The sequence below is a fragment of the Anabrus simplex genome, chromosome 2, assembly GCF_040414725.1.
Source record: "Anabrus simplex isolate iqAnaSimp1 chromosome 2, ASM4041472v1, whole genome shotgun sequence".
NCBI classification, from domain to species: Eukaryota; Metazoa; Arthropoda; class Insecta; order Orthoptera; family Tettigoniidae; genus Anabrus; species Anabrus simplex.
This window is the reverse complement of record NC_090266.1, coordinates 671,785,899-671,813,172: the sequence shown is the minus strand read 5'-3', so window position 1 is coordinate 671,813,172 and position 27,274 is coordinate 671,785,899. Positions and strand designations below refer to the sequence as shown.

General features: G+C 39.3%; 1 protein-coding gene across 3 annotated transcripts in view; it reads right to left on the bottom strand.

Annotated features, from left to right (window-relative positions):
* Ipo9 (Importin 9) overlaps nt 1-27,274 on the bottom strand; it is an 839,375-nt gene that overhangs the window by 453,235 nt on the left and 358,866 nt on the right. The window lies entirely within an intron of this gene.

The window sequence follows — 27,274 nt, the reverse complement described above, 5'->3', positions numbered from 1 at the left end:
GATCGGGCGAATGGGAACGCCGGTTTTGTGTATCTTGGGGAGGACTTTGGCGGTGGGTAAACCTGGGTTCATATTAATTAATTAAGTTTTTTCTTGATCTGTCAATAGATATGAAGTATTCTTGAGGGTCTGCTTAAGTTGATGTCGGATTCTCGGGGTAGGGTCTTTCTTTACTGTAGAGAAAGAGCTATCTTTAAAAAATTGATTTGTTTAGCTTACATATTCGTTTTTGCCCATTATGACGATAGTGTTACCTTTACCTGCTTTTGTAATTATAAGATTATTATCATTGATTTTCTTTTTTAAGGGCATGTATTTGCTTTTGTATGAGAATCAAATCCTTGTAGCTATTGTCTTCATGAGTAGTAAGGGGTGAATTACGGAAGTGAATGTTGTTTTTTGGGTTAAGAATGGAGTGTAATTTTCTTTTTACTTCAATTCTTACTTCATCTTGTTTATCTGCTGGCAATTTGCTAATGGCTAATTCTGCTTCTACTGTTGTAGTGATGGCTGTGTTCAGAGTATTAAAATTAGGCCAATTGTGTTTAGGGCCCTTGGCTAAAATGGAACGTTAGTCTTCATTCAATGGTACCATGGACAAATTTATGATCGGGCGGTGAAATTGGTTGGGCATGTTAGGCCTAGTGTTTTTGATGGTTTCTTTAGCATAGTTATTGTTGAGTTTAGAGATCTCTAGGTTTTCTTTGTTTCTTTGATAATACAATAAATAATCTATTGTCAACTTGGGCCTGAAATAAGTTCCAGCGAGCATTGGAAGAAAACTTGTAGTTTTGAGGTGAGTCTCATATAATCTATTATCAAAAAAGGACTTTTTCTTGTACAAAAATTTGATCTCCTCTCTCAGCCAAATCTTATTTGTTTTAGTTTGGGTTTTAGTAATTTGAAAAGAAGAACAATGATTCTTAAACTTGCTTTTAAGAAAGTTGGGTGTCAAATTGTGAGCGATACATTGTTTGAGAAATTCAATGTCTTTGCCAAATTTGGCTATTCTGACTTTAAGACCTGAATATAAATAGGCTTCTGTTTTGCCTGGTTGGTTACATAATCATAGGTTATAAACGTGGTTTTGGTCCGTATTGAATTGTGATCACAATAATAATAATAATTATTAAATTAATATCGTATAGTCCACCTTTTTCAATACTATATTATGCAATATTATTGAATTACATTACTAAACTAGAGACTGTTTTGGCCATGGTGGGCCATCTTCAGCCTTAATTTAATACATCTAATAACTAAACAAATGCAAAAACACACAACTGATATGAAAACTAATGTACAAACACACAATTAACATTAAAATCTGGGATGAACTAAGTGTAGAATCTGAAAAATAAATTGGGCTCTAAATTCTTAGCATCTGGAGTATGCTCATCATCCAGACTCTTTCTTGTATTGATATTCATAAAATTGTTAGTTTCATCACTGCTAATCAATACAATTTCAATTGCAAAACGGGAACTGGTAAATGTTGATTCTGTAGTCAGATCATCAATCACCAAATCTATTTGAGTGGTGTGTAGCAGTATGCAAGCCACTGGATGCCACTGTAAATAACCACCAGCTGACGCAGAACTGCTAGATGGTGTTTCACATCGACCAACATAAATAAAATGAAATATTCCTTAGTGCTTGCTAAAATTATGCTGATATACTGTTGGACATTGTCAGGACTGCACATGAAGATATGGATAAAACTAACACAGTCTTAATTTGTGGCTGGTATAAATTCCCAATTCATTGCGGTGTCCATGAAGTTAACCTGAATAAATGATAGATAAATTAGATAAAATTAATGAATAGAGAGAGCGTGTTAGTCAAATTGCATAGGTTATATGAGACTTACCTCTCGCTGCGGCATGATGTGCGTGGTGTACTATTTATATATATTTTATATACCGTGTGATTCAGCCACCCCTTACAATGTACTTTTATGCAACCCAACTAATGTGCAACATGGTTCTGAGGTGGCTATTCCCCTGCAGGTGTACTGTATGGTACTAATGTTCAGTGAGCACATATTGCACAGGATTTTGAACCCTACTAACAGGTTATATCGTCTGCTCGCAAAACGTGTCACCTTGAAATCATGTAGCGATGTCCTTTTACCATGTTACTATGTTAATGAAATGAAATGGCGTATGGCTTTTAGTGCCGGGATATCCCAGGACGGGTTTGGCTCGCCAGATTCAGGTCTTTCTATTTGACTCCTGTAGGCGACCTGCGCGTCGTGATGAGGATGAAATGATGATGAAGACAACACATACACCCAGCCCCCTTGCCATTGGAATTAACCAATTAAGGTTAAAATCCCTGACCTGGCCGGGAGTCGAACCCGGGACCCTCTAAACCGAAGGTCAGTACGCTGACCGTTCAGCCAACGAGTCAGACACTATGTTAATGTTAACTTTACAAAGGATTTATTGCATCCTCCTATTCAATACATATGAATGATTTTAATATCTTGTAACTATGTTAATGTGTCGTGCCTCGTGACTGGGTGTAATGCATAAAATTTGGTAACAGTGCAGTAATTAATGTCTTAAACAACGAACCGGATGATGTATGTACTGTACACTTATCATACTACCAGCATGTTGCCAGCAGTGTAGTGTAGCGGTTAAGCATTACCTTAGCAATCGACTGAATGTGTCATCGGCGGTTCGAATCCTGAATCGTTAAAATATTTTTGCATCGGTATGATGTTTGAATACGTAAACACAGGCCCACGGTTGGCACATTCAAACAGTAGTATGACACTGTTATTTATCTTACGCCCTGCGCATATTCCGCAGGTTAGGGCCTGAATGTAATCCCTGTTGTCATTTGGTATGTTTTCCACAGAGGAATGCGTTGACGTGCTCCTCATTTATGGGGAAGCAAGACAAACACGTGTGAGGCACTACATCTGTACCAGGAACGATATCCTGACAAGCGAGACCCACCTGCTATGACATTCCGCTGTTTGAAAGATGCTTAAGAACAAAAGGCGTGATTTCTAAGCAGCCACCAGCCTGTGATAAGACCGTTACATCTGGTGAAATAGAAGAGGCCGTTCTAGAGGCAGCTCATAATAATCTACACATCAGTACATGGGCGACTGCACAACTGGTGAACACCAGCCAGCTGTCCGTCTGGAGAATACTGCATGAACATAAATTTCACCCATAGCATCTTGAGCTAAACCATGAGCTCCATGCGCAGAATTTATTTTATTATTATTTTTTTTTTTGCTAGGGGCGACACAGATAGGTCTTATGGCGACGAGGCAGAATTTTGAGGCTCGAATGGAATTCTGTCGGTGGCTATTAGGCAGAATGGACAATGATGCAGTTTATTGCACATCTTGTTCTCAGACGAATTTCACTTCCACAATAATGGGAACATCAATTGCCACAACATGCACTACCGGAGTCCGCCAATGGGGGCGACAGGCGGCCCATCAAGTGCGATGGGGAGTGAATGTGCGGTGTGGAATCTTGGGGGATTGCATGACTGGACCTTATTTCTTTGAGGACCATTGGACAGGCCCACGTTCCCTGCACTTTCTGAGTCAGGAACTCGCACTGCTCCTGGAAGATGTGCTCTTGCACGATTGTTTGATAATGTGGTAGCAACAAGATGGAGCTCTGCCAAATTCGACTTTACCTGTTCGTGACCATCTGAACAAGGAACTGCCAACAAAATGGATAGGATGGGAGACCCTATTTCTTGGTCCGCCAGATCATTGGATTTAACACATTAGACATCTTCTTGTGGGGACATTCAAAGAAAGTTGTTTACACTCAAGTGCCGGAAAACACCAATCAGCTCCAGCAACTCATCACGGACGCCTGCCAAGCAATTACATCTTGAATGCTTCAGCACGCAAAACTATTTATTGGACACCAGGCCCCAATGTACAACGGTCATCACATCAAGCATTTGCTACATTAAAACATTTTCAGGGCAGTTGTGTTGCTATTATTTCCAGTCCGTATGTGTCCGGCCGGCTAATCACACACACATTCATTCACGCACAATTTGCATGAAAGCAGGTACTGAACTTAAATTACCTGCGGTGCGTATTAAACAAATATTTTAAAACTGTGGAATCTTTGCCCCCCACCTCACACGTTAGCCCTCTCCACCGTGCCTTTACCAGCCGTCCGTTTGGCAAATACTGCATGAACATAAATTTCACCCATACCATCTTGAGCTAAACCAAGAGCTCCATGGGCGGAATTTTGAAGCTCGAATGGAGTTCTGTCGGTGGCTATTAGGCAGGCTGGACCAACTACACTACGATTCCACACGGCTCACTGTGCAGCTTATAGCATGTATTAGATTTACTGCGGTCAGAATATCAATTTAGTGTTTTGCCAGTGTGTCAGGCACCCGCATGCCTTCCAGTGTTTAATACGAGTATAATATTACAGCGTCCTATCATGGTGAGGCGGTGAATGCCAAGATATCTGGTTGTGTTGTCTGAGCATACTGGCAGGGCAGATGTTTTCAGGACGGAATTAATATTAACATTGGAAGGGGCAGCTGAATCACACTGTATAGATATATTGTGACCGTTCATCACCATGCCATAGGCATGTTAGGAGGTTTGGTCAATTATATATACCGTTTTCCGCAACATTCTGCGACATATAATGTAGTAATTAGCAGTCTACATGCCGAACCAGGGTGTGATTTGCGATACCCCAGCCCGAAAGGAGCAGTTTTCTGCGCTGTAACGAGAAAAGGATAGCGCAGTACTGCTGAACCTTGAAATCGCGCTCTCTTTTCGTGCGAGCGAGTAGGAGAGATGACGCTATGCGTGGAAATGCAGGTTGTCGGAGAGTGGGCTGAATTAAGGTGTGTTAACTCCTGAGAAATAAATGTCCTTTATTAATTCAACACCGCATTCATTGGTGCCACTTCACCATAATTTACTAAAAAGAGGAAGAAGAAGAACACTGGAAATTTATGAGTCAGGTCTCATTTGAACCAATGTACTTAATGCTAATTGTTGATGCATATAAATGCAATACTTGAATAGTGGATTGGTAATGTCGCCTGTTATACAGTAGTACGCAGATTCAAGATGACTGCCGAAATCTGACAACGTGTGGAAAAAAGCGGGAGGTCTTGCGTGATGAACCATGACATGTGAATTTCTAAAAGGACGCTTTTGAGATTGTGAATGATCCACTGATCGTTTCAGGTTTATATGAGATCAGTAGAAAGTAGGGGTGGCGAGCTATAATTTGATTGTTTTCACGTCGCTGAAAGATTCCGATTACCGGACCTTCATTTTGAGCAGGAGCATGATTTACCTCCCCCCTGACCATTTTGTCCGGATGCTATAACCAGAACCGGGACCTAGATACAGGATCCCATTGTCATTTGTGTAGCCGCAGTACTCACACGTTAGGAGTGAACTTGGATATCAGTGTATGAAGCGTTGTGTCAAGGAAGAAAAACACATCAGTGCGATGTAAAATATCACGAAATAAGTCATGTGGTACAAGATAATGTACAGTATTGATGAACAGAAGCCTTATCTCAACTTATTATATTTTAAATATTAACGACAGTCAGTTGCGGCTCATGATGCAATCATCAGTGAAAGGGCAAACGCGTCAGGTTGTTTAGAGGTAGTGAGACAGCTAATTACGTTCAGTAATTAATAGTGACCGATCTAAAGCATTTTAAGAGCGAGTGACATTCAGTAAAAATTAAAGAACTATTCCTGATAAAATTAGCGTTTGCATACTCCCTGGACACTCGTGGTGATAGACTGTGTGATTAATGGGAAAATGAACAGTGATTTCTACAAACTTGCCACTATTTGCATTAATCTATTTAAAGTTATTAGTGGATCTTTTCACCAGTAGATTCCTTTTAAAGTACATAAACAGTGTTTACTAACTGATTTCCCATTTTGACTGTATGTTCATGAGTGATCGTCGAACCCCGAGATCTGGAGCCTACAAGAATTGCGCCTAAGTGCCTGCAGTCATTTCTACAGGGAATGTCCAGAGACTCAACTAAGAAGACCACAGTTCGAGACATCGATCATGGTAGGATGAAGAGGAACCCAGGACTATCAGAGAGAAGAACACTCATCATGATGGAGTAAAAATTTAAGGTGTACCTCGAGATGACGGCAAACCATACCCAGCATTTGATAAGTACATATAATTTGAATATATTAGACCACAAGATTTGCATGCCAGTAGCAATTTTTATTTTTGTAAATATTAGAATGTTATAATTAACAACATTATTAAATGTAGGGAACACTATACGCGTGTGACTGGGAAAAGATTATTTATTATTTTAATTAGGGTTTTCAAGTGATTTAAGAATCATTGATATTTAGCAGGCTTATTTGCATGAATTATTATATAGATCCCATAAATTCTTAGTGTATATGAAGCACATATTTTGAGAAGAATAGCGATTTAGCTAAATTTATAACTTCTTTGTAATGTTACTATGTAAAGATTTTCATAGTAGTTTGAATATAAACTATATGTTTGCTTCAAGGTGATTCAGGTATTTATAAATCCCATACGATAATAGATTATCATTGAAGATGTCCCAAACTGTGGTATTATGTGAATTATATAGATATGCGAGAAGAATTAAATAACCTGTAAGAATGGAATCTTTTCTGTAAATTAATAGAACGGATTTGAGATGTTGGAATGATAAAATATTATAATAATTATGGCTGTTGTGATATACTGAATTAGGCTGAATATATAGCCAGATAATGAAAAACAAGTGATGGGGCTCTCAAATGAATGTGTACTTGAGAACAAGCCGAGATGATATATGAAAGAAAGAAAGAAAGAAAGAAAGAAAGAAAGAAAGAAAGAAAGAAATGACGAGTTCAATGTGTTTTTGTAGCCACAGAGCTGGACACACAGCTATTGTCATAATTGACAGATTTACGACGTGAGGACTTGTAGGGTCTGAGGCAGATTGTGTCGTTCCTAACAAGCTTAATGTTTACCTGCAGGATCCCTTTCATTCGCCAATACAGTCTCAATTCCATTCTAATGATACGTTATGAGTAATGCGGATAATTTCCTGATTTTGCGAAGGATAAACCCCTTCCCATTTTTACGCATTAAATTAGCTTGTGATGGAAGTTTTGAATTTTTTACCTCGGAAGCTGGAGTACCTGAGTTCGACTCATGTTGGAAGGAAGAATTTAACCTGATACTATGGCTTCATTAAGCCATATCTTCAAGATGTATTGTGTGATATATGTTTGATATTTTTTCTATGCAATGTGTTTACATGTTTTATTATTCCCCAATGTGTTCTATGATGATGGGTTCAATTCCAGTGTGGGCTGATTTTTCTTTAAATATAATTTGTTAGGTAAACCCAGGATACACGTATGTGTTCAGTGTAATATATAATTGTCATGGTCAAATAGACCATGTGTTTGATATGCGGCGATGCAATCTCGTGGGTAAAGTAGATGTACTTGTGATACTTTCCACAACCATGATAATTAAATGCATGACTAATGATAATTAATGATGATTAATGATAATTAATTAATCAACAGGATAGATGCCATTTAGTATCACTGTTATAGATAAATAAATCCACGTATCAGTGTGTATTAATCAAATGATTTGAGGTATGCCAAGGACCAACTACGACTGTGAATAAATTAAAAAAGACATTAAGGCATACTATATATATATATTTTTGTATTAGTCTTGATTGTTTCTTTGTTTATATGTTGTAGTATGGCACCATCTCATGTGATTTTATCAGTATAATAAAATGTTTAGCAAATATATTTCAACGAAGATTCTTCTCATTTAATAATATTAGTGTATTCCTCTCACATTATAGAGAATCCTACTTTCATCATATTTTATGTAGCGCCTATTTTCTTTTTCGAACATTCCATTGCCCATATTCTTTATGAGTTCAGCCGGTGACGCAATGAAAGTAGGGAGGACGAGACTTCAAGACTGGTGAGTGACTTCTGGAGGTTTTCATCCAACAATTCCACCTATGCATCTGTTTGTGAAACCGAATTATGTAATAGCTGCATTAAATTACCCAGGATGGGTACAATATGTATAAATTTATTGAACATGTTACTGGAAATTATATAACCAGTGTTTTTGTTGTTGTTTAGCATTTTGATTCTTTGAACTATTTCTGCAAGTTCTTAACAAATTCATGTGTTGAGAATTCATTTACCATCTTACCTGCATCATCCTCACTGCCTTCAACTTCCATGTGTGAACATTTGCTAAAATATTTCTCTTTCTGATGACTTGGCCTTCTACTTCACAACAACATTTTTTAAATTTGGCCTTCACACCTCTTCTCAATTCCTTTTTAATTTCATCAAATAAAAGCCAAACAATACCATGTTTTCAATCAGTTGTATTCAATTGCCAAGCTTAAAATACTCAAACGCCAAAGCACAACAAGTAACAATATCTACCCTCTGCCACTAACCTTCATAAAATGCACCAGCATTTGGAAAGAGTTTATTTTTGGAGTGAGAATTCACATTCAGAAAAGGATTACCCACTTGAAAAGGGTTTCCCTTCCAATGGAAATTCCCTTTTGCAAAGGGATTCTCCAGGCTATGTTTCATTAGGTTAATATGACTAGATTAGCCCTACTGAATGATTTAATTGGGCTAATTTTAAATTAACATAATAGCAAAGTTTCAGCAGTAATTATATGCTGTTAAAAAATCAAAAGAGTTTATTAAAAAAACACTTGACTTAAACCATCCTGTAAGACATTGCATTTTAAACCAGCCAATCCTGAAAAATCAAATATTACAAAAATTTATTTCAACAAGAAGGACTGAATAGAAAGTACGCACCTTGTGTAACTCCTTTTTGAAAGCTAGAAATATAAACACCTGTAGATTAGAGAATTTAGAATATTCCAAAATGTGCAGTGACACAATACACAGAACAAGCCAACTAGGTGACAGCTTAAGCTTAGCACACACGTACAGCTAGATATACCTACACAAACACACTGGACATCCAAAAATTTAGACACACCTATATGGGTTCCACCACCATTGGATGTCACAATAACCTAGATTTGTTATGGCAGCGATTCTTCACGTAGTGTCCTTGAAATTCCCAACGACTGGTGAAAACTGCCTGTTCAATCTCATCCCATTAATTCAGTGGGATTAAGATGTAATGAGCAAAAGGGTCACCAAAGTAATATCAGCTCGCTGTCATGCTAAGCAATACAATTTAAGTAACCAAGTCCTTTCCAGACAAGAGGGGTGTGGGATTACAGGGAAAAAGAGATTATTGTAATTTATAGGCTATAAATATCTGGTTTTATAGAAATAATGTACATATTCAAAGAGGTTAATTAGTCCACACTTTAATACTGTACGTTATGTAAATACTGGTAATATTTAGGGTAATAACTCAAAAATAGTGCTACCGTGGCTCAGACGGCAGCGCGTCGGCCTCTCGCCGCTGGATACCGTGGTTCACATCCCGGTCGCTCCATGTGAGATTTGTGCTGGACAAAGCGGAAGCGGGACAGGTTCTTTTTTTTTCCAGATACTCTGGTTTTCCCTGTCATCTTTCATTCCAGCAACAATCTCCATTCTCATTTCATAGCATCTATCAGTCATCAATAAATCACTTTGGGAGTGGTGACCCCATCGAACTAATAGCCTATATCTGCTTCATTTATTCCATCCCTGATCCAGTCAATGGCTGGAAAACAGATTGTAGGTTTTCATTCATTTATTTCCAACTAAAATACACACTTGAATTAAGAACACTTATAAACTACTGAAATTAACGTAACATCGTACACTGCATTTTGGGAAAGGAAAGTAGCCTACACATTGTTATTCTCAGTAAGAATGCTATCAATTGTAGATGTTTGTTTACATGAAGAAATGTTTTGAAGCCTCGAGCTCTTATTCGGCCATGTATAAAGACTCATTCTCTTGCAGAAATTCATTCACAAGCTCCTAATCAAGTAAAAATTGCTATTTACCATTACCATCTTCAGCAAGCCACTTTCTTACATTTTCTTTTGTAAAGAGGGTATTTTAGTAAAACAATTCTTATGAGAATAAAATGGACACAGCCTGATCAATGCCTTCATTAAAATCTACAGAGTCTCAATCACCACCAGCAATATTAGCAGTAGATGTGAAGACTACAGTAACCGCCCCCCCCCCCCCACTCCCCAGCAATGAACGATCATGGTTGGAGGCAAATCATTGTAAAAATAACCTCCATTATTAACATCATCTTTGACATGTTGTTATTATTATTATTATTATTATTATTATTATTATTATTATTATTCAGAATCAAATCCTGCCAATAACGGCTCAGAGGATAGATTTCCATGGTTTCACTCTAGGCAAATGCCAGGGTTATATCTAAAAAAAGGCCAAGGCTGCTACCTCCCAATACAATACTTATCCCATCTTTACATCACTGAAAGCCTTCAAATGAGCTAGTGTGACATTAAGCCACCACGATACATACATCATCCTAGACTGTTACGCTTTTCAGCATTCATTCGGCAAGCGTCTGTGAATTTACTAAATATTGCCACAATCCTATATTTGTAACTAATTCTGAGGTCTCATTTAGTTCTATAACTCTTGTATTTCTATTATTAGAAACTGAGTCTAAAAATCATTATCTTGGTCTCCCTCTTCTTCTCTTAGTATTCATGAATGAGTCTATTATTCTGGCAACACTGGAAGGATATCTCTTCAGAACTGAAAGGTAATTTTGCTATTGGTGAGGCTAGGTAATTTAGAAAGGATGAAGTTCGCGAGTTGCTTTATGTCGTACCAAAACAGACAGGTATTATGGTGACGATGGAACAGGAAAGGCCTAGGAGTGGGAAGGAAGTGTCCGTGGCCTTAATTAACTGGATACTGGCCGCACTTAAGCGCCTGCAGCTATCGAGCACAGTAAGGATGAAGTTCTGCTAACTGGCTACTAGGAGATCCGTCCGTCCGTCCGTCCGTCCAGGGCTGTCACCCTGGTGGCAGATTCCCCATCAGTTGTTTACCCCATCAGTTGTTTACGTAGATTTTTCTTAAATATTTTCAAGGAACTTCGGAATTTTTCGAACATTTCTCTCATTAATGTATTCCAATCCCTTACTCCTCATCCTATAAAAAAACATTTGTCCCAATTTGTCCTCTTGAATTCCAACTTTGCCTTCATATTATGATCTTTCCTACTTTTAAAAGCCCCACTCAAGCTTATTTGTCTATTAATGTCATTCCACACCGTCTCTCCAATGACAGCTCGAAACATACCACATAATCTTGATGAATAATTTTCATTTCCATGTTGATGTTAACTTACTTCGAAACTACCATAAAAAGATGTTACCGAGCTCGATAGCTGCAATCGCTTAAGTGCGGCCAGTATCCAGTATTAGGGAGATAGTAGGTTCGAAACCCACTGTCGGCGGCCCTGAAAATGGTTTTCCGTGGTTTCCCATTTTCACACCAGGCAAATGCTGGGGCTGTACCTTAATTAAGGCCACGGCCGCTTCCTTCCCACTCCTAGCCCTTCCCTGTCCCATCGTCGCCATAAGACCTATCTGTGTCGATGCGACGTAAAGCAACTATCGAAAAAAAAAAAAGATGTTCCATCAAATCAACACTTGTCATGTACTGAACTAGTTTTATTATACTAGAGGACCAGTTTCGGTTCATCAAGTCATCTTCAGCTCAAATATTAAAATCAAGAACCAATATACTGTCACAGATGTGTTTTTCATTTGTTATATAAGAAAATTGTATAACAAGAAATTATTTTTGAATTATTCTCTCAGACTCAAAGATGCTTGCAAACAGGCTGTGGTATGATTCGAGTGAATCTTATTGGTATGTTAGTTACTGTTTTGATATTGGTTGCTACCCATCCTGTTTCTTCCCCTTCCCATCACCTGAATTTAAGCCCCCTCCTCCCACCGGGAAAAGGAGTTTGGGTAATTTTTGCTCGTACCAGTGCGAGTGAACGTTCCTCACCCAGCCATTTAGTGTAATATAGTATTAGGGAAATATATAATTGAGTGATTGTCTTAGTGAGTATTTGGTAGTTATTAGAGAAGAGTAATTTTTAGTGAATGAATTTATGGTCATTGGTCACCCATCCAATGGGTGACCACGCCCAATGTTGCTTAACTGTGGCTTAGTGAATATTCTACAATTGTAGAGTTTTTAATGGTAGTTGAAGAGGATACGTATGACTATTCACTTAGTGTATGGATGACGCAGTAATTAATGTTTCAGATACGCAGTCGTGTTGGATGGTCACCCATCCAGACACTAACCACGCCCGGAATTAACCTTTGGTGAGGTAACGGGCATTTATCTGTTAATTGTGCAGTGACTACACATTCAGTAAACTGTTGCGTTGTACATTTAATGTGAGTGTGCGGTGTTAATTTTGAAAGACAGCATTAGTGATTGCAGCATTTATCGAAGTGCACCCGCCACGGGGTCCGGTTTCTGGTGTTTTTGGTGTTATAAGAAGAGGTAGTTTATTGGCTAAGAAGGTATATTTGGCTAGGAAGTGGGTTAACTTGGCTTGATAGAGGAATGTGATTCTTGGTGGGGTGAAGATAGTTTTTAATGTGCGGGGTCTCGGCTACTCAATCCACCGAGGGGGCCCCACGGGAGAAAGTTGAAATTTAGTGAAAAGTTGAAATTTAGTGAGGAGTTGTTGAAATTGGAGGATTTCAGGGTCAGGATGGTGTGGGGATGGCCCTTCGGAGGGAGGCGCCGCACCACATGTCACGGAACTGACGCATCGGCCGCGACGATGGGGGGGGAACCTACCCTACCGGGTACATCTGGTAACCCTTCTGGGGGGGGGGGGCTCCGATTGGGAACATTCCATCCCACCACATGCTACGGAACGCGACACATTGGCCGCAGCGATGGGACAGGGCAAGAGCACGCCCGCACGGGATACCACCCACCATCGGGGAACCGAGTTGGGGGAGGTCGCAGGTACCTTGGCATTTCCCCTTGACCTTGGGAGGGAGGATCCACGTTCACGGACAAGCCGCTAGGTGGGTACCTGGGAGGAAGTAGGGAACGGAGGGGTGCATTTGATACACCAGAAGGGGTTAAACGCACTTGGCGGACCGACCTAAGTGGCAACACGTTGCCTGAGTTGTGACAGGGGTAGTTTTTTGAGTGGTTAATGCCAATGACAAGTCACGAACACAGGACACCGTGCCGCCCTGACAAATTGCTTTCCAGCACTGGGAGTGCTGGCACCTTGATGGATGTCTACCAGTTGAGATGTCGACAGGCTCAGTTTTAGTTGTCCCCATACTGCTATTTCTTGGCTTGGTGGGACGTGGTAGCAGTACAGAGCCTTGGTGTGAGCTTCTTGACTGGATTCTTGTTGCTGGTAGCCAGTAAATGTTGGTTTGTCGTCTGGCCGGTGAGGTGAGCTCTGATTGGTTGACGTGGTGTGTCGGGGCCAGCATATTTGGTTGCTGGGCAGGCCGTGGTGGCCGCGGGAGCAGGCAGCTGCCGGACTTGGTGGCCATCTTGTCTTGTGTCTTGGAGGGGGGGAGGCTAGCTCTCTTGGCTGCTAGCCCTGCTGGGATATGGCCGGAGGGCCCTGAGGCTCTCAGTGTCTGCTTCCTCCACATGCACCTCGTGTTGTTAACACCACGAACACTTGGCGTCAAGTGTGAGTTTAAGTGTTCAAGTGTTTTCCCCTTCCCTTCTCAAGCATAGTATAGGTGGCTGATTGTGTCCAGCGGTTGAGGATCATTAATATTTTTCGCTCATTCAGAGCATCAACTTAGGGGTTCCTTTTGAACCCAAGGATGTTGGGCTGCGAGCATTGGAGCGTAAGTCGTGAGTGTATGTTGTATGTTTATGTTGAGTGAAAGGTTAATCATAAGTTAATGCTTGTGGCAGTGAATGGGCCTGTGATTGGGTATGTGTTGTATTTCTGTGTGTACTCTGCTGTGTGCATGTGTCAGGCTTGTAGCCCAGGGACCTAGGGCCCAGTTGAAGGCCGTTCCTTTTTCGTAATTTGTATTACTTTTATGTTACGTTTGGTAATATATGTTCTGTTCCTTTGTAATATATCATACGAGGCCAATAGAGGTTTATTGGTTTATAGTTGTGAGGTGCTTCAGTTACGTATTGTAAAAAATTTGCTACCTTGTAATTTGGTACCTCAGAATAAATGACAGATGAATTTACAGGTGGAAAACTCCCTATCCTCCATTCACCTTGCTTCCCCTCTGGGTATTTTCCTTTTTCCTAGGCCCTAATGCTAGTACCTTCTCAGGTGGTAACATTATAGCATGGTTTCCATCTGTAAATTCAGTCTTGTCTATTGTTCTTTCTTATTACAAGGGGAAATATGACTGAACCTAGTAAAGATGTAAAAGGGTCAATTGGACCTGTTGATGAAGATACGTGAACGCTTCGGTCTCGAATTGCTACCAACCAAGGAGCTGGGATATGAATTCAGTATTAGGGGTGTTTCTTCTGCTAGCACATTAGAAGATAACATTAGATTACTTCGTTCCTCGTTAAGTAACCCTGTTATTTTATCGTGCTGTCAACCTTCCACTGTTCTTGAAAGTGCGTTAGGTCTTATCGGGGTTTCTCTGTCTCAAATGGAGTCCACGTTGGACGAGTTTAGTCAAGGTCAAGGTGGTAATAATTTTGTGTGGCTATTTCTAGCCGGGTGCAGCCCTTGTAAGGAAGACCCTCCAATGAGGGTGGGCAGCATTAGCCATGTGTAGGTAACTGCGTGTTATTGTGGTGGAGGATAGTGTTATGTGTGATATGTGTGGTATGCGAGTTGCAGGGATGTTGGGGACAGCACAAATACCCAGCCCCTGAGCCAATGGAATTAACCAATGAAGGTTAAAATCCCCGACCCAGCCAGGAATCAAACCTGGGACCCTCTGGACCAAAAGCCAGCACGCTAACCATTTAGCCATAGAGCCAGACAAGGTAAAGGTGATGTCACTCGAAAGCAGATTTGTCATATTAAAGCTCGCCTGTTTCATTACAGGAACCATGTGTCTGATCTCCAGTTATTATTTGGTGATAGTGTGGGTGGTAATGTGAAAACCTTATTAGTTTTCTGGTCTGGTAAAACTGAGTTGCTTTTGAGGATGGGAGATAGTCTCTTTTCTGTCTCTGTTGTAAATAAGCCTGCTGAAGTTATTGAACAGGAGAATTTGCAACCACCGCCTGTTCACCATGTTTCATCCGGCGGTAATTCATGTGCGACCGAGAATGTTTCTTCAGTCGTTAATTTCACAAAACTACCAAATCCACTGCAATTACTTAGTAAAGGGATGAAGTCTTATTCTGTAGACTCTGTCGAACAATTTATTGAGTTCTTGCGAACTCTAATTGAATTTCTCGAGCACAGTTCTGTGTACGATGTCCAAGATGATCTGATTTTTCAAATCATTTATCCACACACTTCTGGAAACTTAGCCAGTCGCATGGCTGTGGCTGTGTCTGAGCATGATTCTCTTGGGAATTTCCATTCAAAACTACTATGTGAATGTATTCCTATCAGAGCACAACCAAATCTAGTGAAGCGATATTTCTTTCGAGTACAAAGAAATAATGAATCATAAAATCGACAGACCGTCATTCAGTAGCACTTCTGTCCCTGTTCTGCCATCTGTAGACAAAACACAATGTTGTTTTCTGTGTAAATCGGTAGATCATCTATGAAATGCACATCCTCGACGACAGTTTTCTAAACCTGGCAGTGGTAACTCCGGTTCTCAGCCCGTTGAAAAGTGTTACGAGCGTGGGTCTGCCACACATTTACGTCCTCACTGTCCTGCACTTCAACGAAATTGTACCCAATCATCTAGCAGTGATCACAGCAACAGGAGTTGACTAGGAAAGCTGTTATGTAACAGAGTGGCAGAGGGAGTTACTGATCCAATCGACGTTCATCCGCAGATGTTTATTCCTGAAACTGTAAATTTGTTTGAATGCTGTTTGTTTGGGTCTCCTTGTCATTTGCGAGATTGGACTCGGGTGAAGGCCATTCATCAAGCTCAGCTGCCCTATTTGACTGTAAAGTTAAACAAGGTACCCATGTCTGCCTTAGTTGATTCGGGGAGCGTAGTGTCCTTAATTGATAAGGAACTGTATGAATTGCTGAAGGACTGCAATAAGTTTAATAGACTATAACCTGTGTCTTCTATGTATGTGACTGTGGATGGCAGTAAGTTAGTTATTCTTGGCAGATTTAGAGTTTCTGTGAGAATTGCTTTCTTTTCTTGGAAATTCAGCCTTGTGGTTGTCAACCCTGTGCAGTCATACTGGAAGCCGATTTCATTGCACATTCTGGACTCATTCTTAATTTGTCTGCAGGATCTATTCATTTTCAGTTCCAGCCCAGCATACTGATCCCTGTGTTTCATCAATATCCTCCGAATGGAAAGTTCAAGGTAAAATGAGACTATGCTGTCATCTGTTGATGTTGCCCTACCTGATGTGTCCCATCTGACGTCTGAGAAAGCAGAGTGTATTCAGAGTTTACGTAAGGAATTTTCTAATGTCCTTACGGAGAAGCTTGGGCTAACAAACGTCGATAAAATTGTTTGAAGTGAATTGTATGGGCATGGCCCAGTCTCAGGCGGGGAGGCTGTCACTGACGTGTTTTTCATTTGTTATTTAAAAAAAATTGTATAACAAGAAATGATCTTGGAATTATTCTCTCAGACTCGAAGATGCTTACAAACACTTGAAGTGCACCTGCGCTATGATTTGAGTGTATCTTACTGATATGTAATTTTCTGTTCCAACATTGGTTGTTCCCCCTCCTGATCCTCCCCCTTCCCTTCTCAAACATAGTCTAGGTGGCTGCTTGTGTCCAGGGGTTGAGGATCATTATTATTTTTTGCTCGATCAGAGTATCAACTTAGGGGTTCCTTTCGACCTGAGGCTACTGGGCAGCGAGCATCAGAGTGGAAGTCGTGAGTGTATTATGTTGTATGTGTATGTTGAGTGGGAGGTTAATGCTTGTAGTAGCGAATGGGCCTGTGATTGGGTATGTGTTGTTTCTGTGTGTGCTCTGCTGTGTACAAGTACCAGGCTCATAGCCCACGGGCCTAAGGCCCAGTTGAAAGCCGTTCCTTTTTCGTAATTTGTATTACTTTTATATTACTTTTGGTAATGGACATTTTGTTCTGTTGTAACATATCATACGAGGTCAAGAGAGGTTTATAGTTGTAAGGTGCTTCAGTTATGTTTTTAAAATATTTTGCTACCTTGTACTTTGCTACCTCAGAATAAATGACAGATGAATTTACAGATGGAAAACTCCCTAGTCTCAGCCTAGATCACACTGGTGACCAGCAGTGTCTCAGGACAGCACACAGCATATCCCAGATCAAAATCAAAATCAAAATCAAAATCTCTTTATTTGAAAATGAGGTGTCTACCTCGGTGGCAAATGGTACACTAAAATACATTATTGTCAAGCACTAAATATTAAATTAACAAGAGAAGAAAATTTTTCCTATAATACAATATTATACAATTTATGCTAACAATGTTTTCTATTAAACACACAGCTCATTTCATTTTGGCAGTGATTTAACAGGGGTGCGATTGGTTAAGTTCAGTCTAGTACTCAGTTCACCTCGCTCTGGGTATTTTCCATTTTCCTAGGCCCTTCTCAATATATACATACAGATAAAAAGTTATAATAAAATATCATATGTCACGTAATTTCAAACCGTCAATGGTTCTGGAAAATTAATTCTTCAATGCCTTATTATTTACATTTATGAAAATGTCTCTGATTTAAAAACACATACTGAAAGTAACTAATGTTGAAAATAAATAAGTTATGTTGCAACATGACTGAAATTCTTTCTTATAGAACACTAACACTTCTGTGAACTCTGGATATATTTGTCTTTTCTGGCTTGTTTTAAACAAATGTCAAATGGGCCTTGTTTACAAAGTTCTGTCTAATCTAACAATATATTGGTGTTAATATTAGTCAAGATTTACAAATATTGAAAAAGATACATAAGGGGTCCCTACTCAACATTACAGAAGACTTTTTCATATTTCTGGACCAAAAAAACATTTCTAATCACAATTTAAATGAACCACTAGATAAAGTTATTACCTTGTAGTACGAAATGATTTACCCTTTCATCATGAAAACATATCAAAAGAATATGGTTTTTCATCATAATTATGTGCTTTCCAACTTGCAAACACTTCGACCCTCCCCCTCTAGGTTCCAACAAGGCTCCTCCTTCTTCCCTTACACCCACTCCAGACTCACCGAGATACAAGCTCTGCATCAAAACAAACAAGCAGGGTACAGCTAACACTTCCAGCTGTAAGACAACATCGGAAGGGAGTAAGTACGGTCAAATCCTGTCTACACTTAGTGCCATGATCTTTTACGAAGGCTCACTTTAATTTTTCTTCTTCTTCTTCTTTTTTTAATTTCCTTACAGACATTCACATATTTTCAACACCACAAGTTGTACAATAGACATCAACCATCACAAGCTTACGGGTTCTCCATGAAAAATGTCATAATTACAAGCAATAATCACCTTAAAGGATGTCCACTTCCAAAAAAACCAATATGTTGCTAAGATTAGACAGAACTCTGTGAACAAGTCCCATTTAACATTAGTTTAATACAAACCAGAAAAGACAAACATATCCAGAGTGCACAGAAGTGTTAAGAGGTGTTAAGAGTTCTACTATAAAGATTTTCAGACATACTGCAGCATAACTTATTTATTTGTAACATTAGTTACTTTCAAAATGAGTTTTTAAATCAGAGACATTTTTATAAATGTAAATGCAGCAATAGGACATTGAGGAATTAATTTTCCAGAACCCTCGACTGTTTGATAATACGTAACAGATGATATTTTATTATAACCTTTTCTCTGTATATATGTATTTGTATAATGGTTCTTGATTTTAATATTTGAGCTGAAGATGACTCCATGATGAGTTGAAAATGGTCCTCTAGTGTAATAAAATTATTTCAGTAAATAACAAATGTTGATTTGGTGGAACATCTTTTTAAGGTAGTTTTGAAACATACCTCATAGTCGAGCATCTCGTCTGCTTACTCCCTCGTCGTCCCAACCAGAAGTTTGCAACATTTCTGCAACACTACTCCTTTGTCGGAAATCACCCAGAACAAATTGTGCTGCTTTCCTCTGGATGTTTTCCAGTTCTCGTATCAAGTAGTTTAGAGTTTCTAATGGTTCGCATGTAATCCCTTTGAAGATATTTGCCCTTCTTTAACTATCTTCTTAACATGAAGCCATTCAGATAGCAAAAAATACTCATTTGTATCATCAGCTATTAAATCATGCACTAATTGAAGAATCTCCACATTGCCATATACAGTTAGGGTATTATCATGAGGCAGGCATAAGAAATCGAGTACATGGCAATTGGTGCCTACTTCAATCTCAACTGTAACATGGTGGCACTTCATGTATCAAACTGTGCTTGTGATCAGTTTGTTACGTATTGATTTGTATTCTTCCTGCCCTTCAGACGAGTTTGTGAAGTCAGAGCACTGGTCGCCTTTGTACTTCTAACAGTTTCATTTCTGAGAGTCCGCAGTGTCAGAAAGGAATTCTTTCATGCTTGGTCCTTCAGAGGAACGCAACGACTACAATTTCAACTTCATTGACGTTTGTAACCATGAAGACATTACCTCTTTCAACTGTAAAAAAACTCACAGACTGGCTGTAGTTTTTCATACAACAGGCCAATAAGAAAATGTAATATTATTACAAACTTGAACAATGAAAGAATTTTCAGAGAGACTTTCATTCTCACTGGATCCATAAGTATTGCTCCATTATATTTCTGATTCATTATGTTCTGGAGATGGACAACAGGAGGTACAAGATCATGAGCAAAGTTTTCAAAGCATCAGATTTTGTACACAGCCACAGAACTTTATGAATATCTTTGAGTTTTACTATCTCACTTTCTAAAAGTTTGCAGTATTTTAAGCTCATGGAGGTGTAATGATCTTTCTTCAAATTCCAATATGTTCTTCAGACTTTTGACAAGCTTTTCCCAGTAAGGAAAATAATTACAAGTGTCAAAGATGCCCAACTATAGGCAATGCACATCACAATAAATGCTAATTAAATGCGAAAAATTTTCCTTCAAATGTATTATGGTTTAGAGCCAATCATAGATGATGTCCGTACTTTTCACTTCTCCAATCAAGCCCTAATATATTCAAGAAACCCAGTAACAGCATAAAAATTTGGCTCAGCCCTGTCACTCTCAAGAGGCGCAATGCCTAGAAGGTCTTCCTTTATCTCCCCACCAGACGCATAATGAGTGTTAACAATCACATGTTCTTTAACACTTTGGTGCGTGGAACAGTCAGTAGAAATACTGAAACACAAAGCATTTTTCAGTTTTCTTCATACAACATTCTTTTGTAATGGCTTAGCAATGAAATGAACTGAAAGTCTGCAGTTATTGTCATTTATGTATGGTTTAGTCTCCATATTTAAACCCATATTAGTTGCAAGGGCAACCTGGTTAGAGAAGTCAGTAAAAAGGTTTATCTTTGATGCCTACAAAATAGACTATGTTGAATAAAGTTGTCACATGGTCAAACATTGATATAGATATTGATTCCCATAGGGAACTTGAAATATTTGCCCTGAATGAGTAAATTCATAATTCCAATATACAGTAAATGGTCTGTTATTAGAAAATATAAATTCCCAGCTAAATCATTCTTCGCTGCCAGTGTTTCGCCCCAGTGTGCCAATTTGGGCTCATCAGTTGGTAACTAGGACACCTACCAAGACGCATGGCTAGTGCATATAATGGAGGCTACTGTATAGACTACTTGGAACTACAGGCAGTACCAAACACTGCCAACTATTTTCTTAATACATTTGACAAGTGGAGTGTTTCCTGGCTACAACTTTACTTCAAATAACATTAAATTGCCCAAATGTGCTTGACTTTTACCATGAAACACAGAAGTTTCCTTTTTCAAGGAACCAGAAAATTCCACCAACCATTTTGAGTTGCTATTTTATGAGTATTTAGTGCCTTGCCTATAGTATATTTTACATGGTTGGGATCATACACTAACCACGGGAAGATAACCGGCCATGCTAGTTACCAAGACAAATGATGAGCAGGCCTAATTCCACTGAAATTCTCATTTTCTACGTTAAGCATTTCAATTTCCATAGAGTGACCACCACTTGGATCTCCAGCAACAAATGTCACAGGTGAAGCCCCATTAGGTTATTAGAAATAATAAAAATTTCCTCTGACTGTCTGGCACTTTTGGCTTAATGGTCAGTGTACTGGCCTTCGGTTCAGAGGGCCCTGGATTTGATTCTGGCTGGGCTGAGAATTTAAATCATGTATGGTTAATTCCCTTAGCTGATGATGATGATGATGATGATGATGATGATGATGATGATGATGGTTGCTGTTTAAAGGGGCCTAACAGCTAGCAGTAGCGGAGACTAAGGGGGCGAGGGGGGGGCAGATGCCCCCCACTTTGTAGAGAAACCATTACATCTTTATTCCATTTTAGCCAGCCGAAACTAGGAATTATATGTAGGAATTATTTAAAAAACAATTTGTGCAAATTTTTAATTATTAACAAAATTATTATTAAAAATACGCACAAAATGTCGTTTGTCGCGGCTAACCGATTTGTATATCACCACAGCAAGTAGTAGAGACTTCGCAAATGCTATGAGGAAGGGTAACAGGGGTATATGTTTTGCCAAGGTCGTGGACACTGAGGTATGATTCACCTCCTTGCCGCGTGCGTTCATCAGTCTGGCAGTCTCTCTAATATTGTCTGTTAGTTTCTTAGAGTGTAGTCAAATACTAAATACTAAATGATCTTTTAATTTTATAATCACACCATACTTCTATTTAATTGTAATACGTGTGTAATATTGATTCTTTGGTGAAAGTTTAATTGTATAGTACTGAATCAAAATCTCAAAAAACTATTATTGCCGCACTTAAGTTAGTAAACTGTCAACCTTTACTTCTCTGTCAAAATTCGCTCACAGAGCATCAAAAACTTACCATTTTTTGCTTGTTGGTTCAGTTTTGATGTGTACGCCCCCCACCCGTCATATCCCTCAACCCGGCTACTTTCTGTTGTCTGTATATTTGTTTGCCTTCCCCACTTCTAATTCCCAATCGCCGCTACTGACAGCTAGGTCACTGGCCCCTAATGGTACAAGGTGCAACAAAATGAAACGATAATTAAAATTTCAAAATGTATCCACTGACTAGACTCTAAAACGAATGATGAAAAAAATGACAATGAATCCAAAATATCAGTGGATACAATTCACAATGCTGTATTTTCTAAGATGATGCTTGTTGTCCAAAGGGCTCCAAAATCCAGGTCACAAGCCCCTCATAATAGTAATAATCACTGGTAAAGCAGAACCATGATGCTCCTCCTATAGTAGTACTAATCACAGGTGACGTAGACTCATGGTGTTCCTCACATGGAGGTACTAATCACAGGTAATGTAGACCAATAGTATATCACACATAATGGCACCACTCATAGGTAACATAGATCGATAGTGTTCCTCACATAAGGGTACTACTCACAAGCAATGCAGACCCCTAGTGTTTCTCACTTAGTGGGACTAATCACGGACACCGCTTGATCCGTGGTATTCCTCACAGAGGGGCTCTAATCGCAGGCCACATATACTCATGGTGTTGCTCACATAGTGAAACTAATCACAGGCAATGTAGACCCATAGTTTATCGCATACTATGGTACCACCCACAGGCAACACAGACCCATGGTGTTCCACATGTAGCGGTACTAATCACAAGTAATGTAGACTCGCGGTGTTCCTCACATAGTGGTACCAATCACAGGTAATGCAGCCCATGGTGTTCCTCACATAGTGGTACAAATTACAGGAGCTGCTCAGAACCCTGATGTTCCTCACATAGTGGTACTAATCATAGGCAACACAGACCCACGGTGTCACTCATACAGTGGTACAAATCACAGGCAACGCCCACACCCGTGGTGTTTCTCACATAATGGTACTAATCACAGGTAACGCAGACCTGTGGCATTTCTCACATAGTAGTACTAATCACAGGCAACATAAACCCAAGGTGTTCTGCATATAGTGGTACTAATCACAGGTACTGTAAACCCATAGTGACCCACCCACGATGATACTAATGACAGACCCATGGTGTTACTCACATAGTGGTAGTAATCGCAAGTAAAGCCGACCCATGGTGTTCCTTGCATGATGGTACTAATCACAGGTAATCACATGGTTTAAGATCCATCACCCCTTCGTCGCCTTTTTAGTCACCTCTTATGACAAGCAGGGGATAGTGTGGGTTTATTCGTCATCTGCGTCCCCAACCCAAAGAGGGTAATGCCCTTAGCTCAGGACTGGGTGTTTATGTTCATTTTATTACACATCTTCAAAAACATAGAACACCTCACATAACGAACCATCACAGGAACACACAATAGTGAATACATTCCTCCACACAGCTTTGGCATCAGGAAGAGCACTTGGCTGTAAAAATAGGCTGAACATTACATATGGAAAATAAAACTCACACTGAACTTGACCTTATAAATTGAGAATACTCATGTGGCACAAATTTGATACTGTAAGTCATGCACATAACACATCAGGACAGCTCAACAATAATTCACAGACTTACTTTGAAAGCTCTTGGGTTGAACCATACAAGTGTTGATGAGAGAGGGGCGGGAAAGGGAAAGCTGAAAGATTAGGTCCACGCACTGGTAAGGCGAAACTGTAGATTTTCAGGTTTGTTCAAGGTCGCATTCAAAGGAAACAGTTCTCTTATAAGAACATACCATAGCTGTCAATTTGATGTGATATTAATGATTAATCAAACAGCGCCCTCCCTACCTGTTCATATACTTCATGTTTAATCTAATTTCTGTTGAATATAGTACTGCACATTGCAGCCTATTCTTCATTTTTCAATTCTTTCTTTTTTTCTTCTTTACATCTTTTCAATTCTCAAGGGCTGGTTTCAGCATCTCTTTTCATGATGGTAAAGGTAAGAAATTTTTTTAATTTTTTTTTTAACTTGCTTTACATCGCACCGACACAGATAGGTTTTGTGGCAACAATGGGATAGGAAAGACCTAGGAGTGGGAAGGAAGCAGCCATGGCCTTAATTAAGGTACAGCCCCAGCATTTGCCTGGTGTGAAAATGGGAAACCATGGAAGACCAAGACGAATGTTTTTATTTACTCATTCAGGACAAATATTTCATGTTTCCTATGGGAATAAACATCTATTTCATCTGATGGCCAGGCAGGCATCAATTTTTGGAAGTGAGATATAGTCTCTCATAGTGCATTGGCACTGCTGGTGGCTTCAAGTAGCCTATGCAGTGGCCTCCACAGTATGCACTAGCTTTGCGTCTTGGTAGGTGTGCTAAGGACCAACTGATGAGTCCAACTTAGCACGTGAGGGCAAAACGCAGGCAACCAAGAATGAGTTGGCTGGAAAATTTATAATGTCCAATAACGGACCATTATATTGGTACAGTATTATAAATTTACTCATTCAGGACAAATATTTCATGTTCCCTATGGGAATAAACACCTATATCATCTGATGGCAAGGCAGGCATCAATCTTTGGAGGTGAGACATAGTCTCTCATAGTGCATTGGCACTGCTAGTGGCTTCAAGTAGCCTACGCAGTGGCCTCCACGGTATGCACTAGCCTTGCGTCTTGGTAAGTGTGCTAAGGACCAACTGATGAGCCCAACTTAGCACATGAAGGCGAAATGCAGGCAACCAAGAATGAGTTAGCTGGAAAATTTATAATGTCCAATAACGGACCATTATATTGGTATTATAAATTTACTCATTCAGGACAAATATTTCATGTTCTCTATGGGAATAAACATCTATATCATAACATACCACTTAGTAGAGCAGCTGTTCTTCTTTCTCCCAATTCTTCCCTGCCCAAACTTTGCAACATTTTTGTAACGCTACTCTTTTGTCGGAAATCACCCAGAACAAATCGAGCTGCTTTTCTTTGGATTTTTTCCAGTTCTTGAATCAGGTAATCCTGGTGAGGGTCCCATACACTGGAACCATACTCTAGTTGGGGTCTTACTAGAGACTTATATGCCCTCTCCTTTACATCCTTACTACAACCCTTAAACACCCTCATAACCATGTGCAGAGATCTGTACCCTTTATTTACAATCCCATTTATGTGATAACCCCAATGAAGATCTTTCCTTATATTAAAACCTAGATATTTATAATGATCCCCAAAAGGAACTGTCATCCCCTCAATGCAGTAATTAAAACTCAGAGGCGTCGCCATAAGACCTATCTGTGTCGGTGCGACGTAAAGCCCATAGCAAAAAAAAAAAAAAACACCTCAGAGGACTTTTACTATTTGTGAAACTCACAACCTGACTTTTAACCCCGATTATCAACATACCATTGCCTGCTGTCCATCTCACAACATTTTCGAGGTCACGTTGCAGTTGCTCACAGTCTTGTAAATTATTTATTACTCTATAGAGAATAACATCATCTGCAAAAAGCCTCACTTCTGATTCCACTCCTTTACTCATATCATTTATGTATATAAGAAAACATAAAGGTCCGATAATACTGCCTTGAGGAATTCCCCTCTTAATTATTACAAGGTCAGATAAAGCTTCACCTACTCTAATTCTCTGAGATCAATTTTCTAGAAATATAGCAACCCATTCAGTCACTCTTTTGTCTAGTCCAATTGCACTCATTTTTGCCAGTAGTCTCCCGTGATCCACCCTATCAAATGCTTTAGACAGGTCAATCGCGATACGGTCCATTTGACCTCCTGAATCCAAGATATCTGCTATATCTTGCTGGAATCCTACAAGTTGATCTTCAGTGGAATAACCTTTCCTAAAACCGAACTGCCTTCTATCAAACCAGTTATTAATTTCATAAACATGTCTAATATAATCAGAAAGGCCTTCCCAAAGCTTACATACAATGCATGTCAAACTTACTGGCCTGTAATTTTCAGCTTTATGTCTATCACCCTTTCCTTTATACACAGGGGCTAATATAGCAACTCTCCATTCATCTGGTATAGCTCCTCCGACCAAACAATAATCAAATAAGTACTTCAGATATGGTACTATATCTCAACCCATTGTCTTTAGTATATCTCCAGAAATCTTATCAATTCCAGCTGCTTTTCTAGTTTTCAACTTTTGTATCTTATTGTAAATGTCATTGTTATCATATGTAAATTTTAATACTTCTTTAGCCTTAGTCTCCCTCTCTATCTGGACATTATCTTTGTAACCAACAATCTTTACATACTGCTGACTGAATACTTCTGCCTTTTGAAGATCCTCACACACACACTCCCCTTGTTCATTAATTATTCCTGGAATGTCCTTCTTGAAACCTGCTTCTGCCTTAAAATACCTATACATACCCTTCCATTTTTCACTAAAATTTGTTGACTGCCAATTATGCTTGCCAACATGTTATCCTTAGCTGACTTCTTTGCTAGATTCAATTTTCCAGTAAATTCCTTCAATTTCTCCTTACTTCCACAGCCATTTGTAACTCTATTTCTTTCCAGTCTGCACCTCCTTCTTAGTCTCTTTATTTCTCTATTACAATAAGGTGGGTCTTTACCATTCCTTACCACACTTAAAGGTAGAAACCTGTTTCCACATTCCTCAACTATAGCTTTAAACCCATCCCAGAGTCTATTTACATTTTTATTTACCATTTTCCACCGATCATAGTTACTTTTTAGAAACTGCCTCATGCCTGCTTTATCAGCCATATGGTACTGCCTAATAGTCCTACTTTTAAGACCTTCCTTTCTATCACATTTATTTTTAACTATGACAAAAACAGCTTCATGATCACTAATACCATCTATTACTTCAGTTTCTCTATAGAGCTCATCTGGTTTTATCAGCACTGACCCTATATTCCTTGAGCCGGGTTAATGGTTGTGTATGATGCCACAACCAATTTAATATTAATTATTAACATTTCAATTTCATTTTGAGAAAGGTGACCCTATTTCCCTTGAGTCGGGTTATTGGTTGTGTATGATGCCACAACCAATTTCATATTAATTATTAATATTTCAATTTCATTTTGCTCTCATAT